Below are 5,649 nucleotides of genomic sequence, written 5' to 3' on the forward strand. Positions count from 1 at the left end.
TGTAATTATCTAATACTAGAGTACTATCTTCTTTTGCTAATGTGTATTGTGCATCTATTCTATTCTATTGATATGCCCCTCTATTTCTTAGCCAGTATGGGATTATTTTGATGATTAACTTTTTGTAATACTGTTTAAGATCTGGCACTGCTAAGGTAATTTATATTTTTGTAAATATTAATCCATTTCACTTAGAGTATTAAACTGACTGTCATATATTTTGGCAAAATAGCTCCTAATAATTAATTTAATTTCATCTTCATTAGTGGTAAATTCTCCCTTTTAATTTTTGATGCTGGTAATTTGGTTTCCTTTCTTTTAAAAATAAAATTAATCACTGATTTATCTTTTGTCTTTTTCTCATAAAACCAGCTTCTAGATTTATTTATTAGTTCAATGGTTTTCTTACTTTCAGTTTTATTACTCTCTCCCTTGATTTTCAGGATTTTCAATTTTGTGTTTAATTAGGCATTTTTATTTGTTCTTTTTCCAGTTATTTTTAGTTGCAAGCCCAGTTCATTGATCTGTTCTTTATTTTATTGATGTAAGCATTTAAAGATATAATTCCCATCCCCATGCCCCAAGCAATGCTTTGACTGAATCCCATAAATTTTGCCATGTTGTCTTTTTGTGGTCATTCTCTTTAATGAAATTATTGGTCATTTATATTATTTGTTCTTTGACCCACTTATTTGAATTAGATTATGTTTCCATAGCCTTTTATTGAATGTAATTTTTATTGTATTATGATCTAAAAAAGATACATTTACTATTTCTACTTTTTTTGCATTTGGTTGTGAAGTTTTCAAGTCTCAATACATTTTTGTGTAGGTGCCATTTACCACTGAGAAAAATGTATATTCCTTTCTATTCCCATTCAATTTTCTCCAGATGGTTATCATATCTGACTTTTCTAAAATTCTTTTCATCTCCTTAGCTTCTTTCTTGTTTATTTATTTTTTGGTTAGATAGTTCTGAGGAAGGAAATTTAAGGTTCTCCACTAGTGTAGTTTTACTGTCCATTTCTTTCTGTAACTCATTTAACATTTCCTTTTAGAATTTGGATGCTCTGCCACTTGGTGTATATATGTTTAGTATTGATATTTGTTTTGAAGTTTGACATTGTTTGAAGTACCTTTTAGAAAATGTAGTTTCCCTATTTATCTCATTTAATTAGATTTGCTTTTTACTTTGTCTGCTTTTTACTTTGCTACCTTTGTTTTTTTTTTAACTTCAACTGAAGTATATTAAATTTTACTCCAACCTCTTGCCTTTATTCTATGTGTATTTCTCTGCTTCAGTTGTGTTTCATGTAAACACAAATCTAGTTGTTAATCCACTCTGCTATCTGCTTCCATTTTATGGGTGAGTTCATCTCATTCACATTCATAGTTATAATTACTAACTTTGTATTTTCCTCCATCCTATTTTTTCCCTGTTTCTCTCTCTCCTTCTCTGTCTGTCTGTCTCTCCTTCTCTCTCTCTCCCTCCTTCACTCCTTTCTCCCCTTTCACCCTGTCCCTCCTCAAAAGTGCTTTGCTTATGTCCACCAACTTTCCCAATCTGCCCTCCCTACTATCACACCCCCTCTTCTCGTTTCCCCTCCCTACTTGCCTGTAGGATAAGATAGATTTCTATACCCAACTGATTGTGTATTTTATTACCTCTTTCAACCAATTCTGATGAGAGTAATGTTCAAACATTACCCACCCACCCCCATGTTCCTTTCTCCTTTAAAAACTCTCTTTTGTGCCCTTTTTATGTACCTCTCCATTCTCCCTTCTTCTAGTACATCCCTCTTTCTCACCTCTTCATTTTGATTTTTTTGAAACCATCCCATCACAGTGAATTACACCTATACAATTTGCCTATTTATTTACCTTCTAACTGCCCTAATAATGATAAAGTTCTTAGGAGTTACCTCTTTTTTTATGTTTAGGAATGCAAAAAGTTAACATTTTCAAATTCCTTATTATTTCTCTTTTATGTTTACCTTTTTGTGCCTTTCTTTAGCCTTGCATTTGAGAGTCAAATTTTCTCTTCAGTTCTGGTCTTTTCATTGGGAATGCTTGAAAGTTGTCTATTTTATCAAATAATCTTTTTTTTTTTTTTTGCCTTGAAGGATTGTACTCTACTTTTCTGGGTAGGTGGTTCTTGGTTGTAATACCAGCTCCTTTGCCTTTCCAGATTGTCATATTCTAAGCTTTTCAATCATTTAATGTAGAAAATGCTAAATCTTGTGTGATCCTGACAGTGGCTCCATGATATCTGAGTTATTTCTTTCTGACTGCTTGCAATATTTTCTCGTTTACCTGGGAGCTCTGCAATTTAGTTATAATATTCCTGGAAGTTTTCATTTTGTGATCTCTTTCTGCAGGTGTTCAGTTGATACTTTCTATTTCTATTTTATGTTCATTCTAGGATATCAGGACAGTTTTCCTTGGTAATTTCTTGAAATATAATGCTTAGGCTCTCTTTTGATCATGGCTTTTAAGTAGTCCAATAATTCTTAAAGGATCTCTCCTTGATCTATTTTCCAGGTCAGTGGTTTTTCCAATGAGATATTTGACATTGCCTTCCATTTTTTTCATTTGTTTGGATCTGTTTTATAGCATCTTGATTTCTCTTAAAGTCATTAGCTTCCATTTGCTCCAATCTAATTCTGAAGGAATTATTCTCTTCAGTGAGTTTTTGAAATTCCTTTTCCATCTGGGCAGTTTAATTTTTTAAGGCATTATTCTCATTGGCTATTTGGGCCTCTTTTGCCATTTGAGTTAGTCTATTTTCTAAGGCTTTATTTTCTTCAGTATTTTTTGGGGTCTCCTTTAGTAGGCTGTCGACTCACTTTTCATGATTTTCTTGCATCATTCTCATTTCTCTTTCCAATTTTTCCTCCACTTCTTTTACTTGATTTTCAAAATCCTTCTTGAGCTCCTCCATGGCCTGTAATAAGCTCATATTTGTCTTGGAACCTTTTGACACAGGAATTTTGACTTTTGTTGATTTCTTCTGGTTCCATGGTTTGATCCTTTTTGTCCCCAAAAAAGGATTCCATGGGCTGATAGCACTTCCTCTGCTTGTTCATCTTGCCAGCCAATTACTTGACTTTTGAGCTTTTTGCCACAGTAGAACTCTGCTTCTAGAGTGGAGAACTTTGTCCCAAATTGCTGGGGTTTTTGCAAATGTTGTCAGAGGTCTGAGGAGGATGCCTTCTCTACAGACACCCCACTGACACACTGACATTTCTCACCCCAGGACCACCACCCAAGACAGCAACCCAGATCCAAGCAGATTAAAGCAAGAGCTATTACCCTCTGAATGGTGCTTGATCTCCCTACAATCTGCAGGCCAGGAGCTCTGAAGGCAGCCACACCTGTGCCACCTCTCGCCTTGGGGGCAGGGACTGGGCCCGCTTTTCCTTCATCCCAGTTCCAACAGAGTTCTCCACTAACCTTATACCTTCTCTTTGGTGTTTATGGGTTGAGAAGTGTGGAAACCACCACAGTTGCTGATGAGTCACTCTCCTTAAGTGTACTCCAGCTGCTGCTGGTCAGGGCTGCCCTGGGGCCAGAACTACTCAGTTCCCATGTGACTGCGCTCAGCTCCCATGGGACTTTGCTCAGCTCCCAGCATGCTGCGATAGACCCTTCCTGTAGGCCTGCCAGGCTGCTTTCAGTGGGAGATTTATTTCTCTCTATCACTTTGTGGGTTCTGTAGCTCTAAAATTTGTTTAGAGTCATATTTTACAGGTATTGGAGGTGGTTATGGGGGGAGCTCAGGGAATTTCCTGCTTCTACTCTGCCATCTTGGCTCCACCCCCCACCATTTTTGCTTTTTAAGGACTTCTCTTCAAGAAATTTTTCTGCCTCTTTTACCAAGCTGCTGACACTCTTTTCATGATTTTCTTGCATCACTTTCATTTCTTTTCCCAATTTTCCTCTGCCTCTCTTATTTGATTTACATTTTTTTTGAGTTTTTTTTTAGGAATTTCTTTTTGGGTCTGTGACAAATTCACAGTTTTTCTTGAGATTTTTGCATCCAGCTACTTTGATTTAATTGTTTTCTTCCGGATTTGTGTCTTGATCTTCCCTGCCACCATAGTAACTTTCTATGGTCAGGTTATTTTCTTGTTGTTTAGACATTCAAAACCTATTTTCAAAATGTTCAAAACCTGCAGTTGCTCCCTCCTTGGACAAAACACAAATTCTTTAGTATGACCCTTAAAACTTATCTTTGCCATCTTATTTCATATTATTTTCCCCTATGCACTCTATGTTTCAGTCAAATGAAACTCCTAAGTGTTGTCTGAGCTTACTCTACCATTTCTTATCTCTGTGAAATAAGTCATCCTCCACCCTTGCAATGTACTGCCTCCTTTTCTCCTTCAGGATTCTGAAGGATTAAACACAGGTCCTGCGCAGTACATTATCCCTATTCAGATAAAGATATCATTTATGTTCTCAAATTTCCCTAGAATACTTCTGCTTTGCTGAAATCACTCCCTACTTTGTCATATTTACCTATGCATATATGTACCTTCCTGTAACAGCAAGCACCCTAGCAAACTCAGGATGGCCTGCTAGCACAGGTTCTTTAATCTACTTTTTTAGGAAAGACTGCTCAAAAAGGGGTTAGCAATCCTACTTTTAATTACATTCACTAGTTCAGGGGAAAGGTCAGCACCTTGAATGTCAGAGAAAATATGAGCAGAGACATTAGCATAAAGACCAACAGACAGGGCTCTACTTCCCTGAATCAAAGCAATATTGCTATATACTTTACATACACCACTGGATCAAGGGACCTTTATATCTGAGCAGTCAGGAGAACTGAATATACAACTACTCAGAGTCTCAACCAGGAAATCAAAATTAACTTTCTCATAGGCAAATCCTCAAAGCAAAACACCAACCTCCCAGAATATATAACAAAGACTCAGTAACTGATTGGCTGAGTGCCAAGGAGCTTGAAAAGTCCTGTGCCCCAGTACTTAATTGGAAACTCCTGTAGCCCAGAGCCTGATTATAGCTCTGGACTAGGGCTCTATGTGCCTAATAAGGGGCAGGGGAGATCTTCAAATTCCCTTAACATTATACTTCCCTAGCACCTAAATCTTTTATCTTCCTCCCTCAATAAAATGTAATTTCCTTGAAGGCGGAGACTTTGCTATTTAAAAAATCTTTGTGTCTTTAATGTCTATCATATAGCCTTAAACATATTAAATTCTTAATAAATGTTTGTTAAGTGGTATTAAAATTGGGTCTCAGATATATTAAAAGTCATACTGCTGGCTAGTAGTAGAGGTGGGACAAAACTCAGGTCTCTTGATTCCAAGTATAATGCTTTCTTTCTTTGGCTCCTGAGATCTGTGCCACCCACATCATTATTTTGACTAGACTAGACCCTAAGTCATTGGGTTTGGGAGAAGAAGGAAAGGTGCTCTTCAGGGACTTCTTTTTCCCACATTTCTATCATATTTCTTTGTTGTTGCAACATGTATGGAAAATATCACCATTCCTACTGGACTTCCACCAAGGAGTTAAAAGTTAGTCTGTACATAGTTTAATTCTCAAGACATTTCTTTTTCCTAGGCAATAGCTATTTAGTCAGTCAACAAACATCTGTTCAACCATCAGTGTATCCATAAGG

This window comes from Petaurus breviceps, unplaced genomic scaffold (assembly GCF_028583685.1).
Source record: "Petaurus breviceps papuanus isolate PSGF00001 unplaced genomic scaffold, PetGlider_PUasm1.0 38, whole genome shotgun sequence".
Taxonomy (NCBI): Eukaryota; Metazoa; Chordata; class Mammalia; order Diprotodontia; family Petauridae; genus Petaurus; species Petaurus breviceps.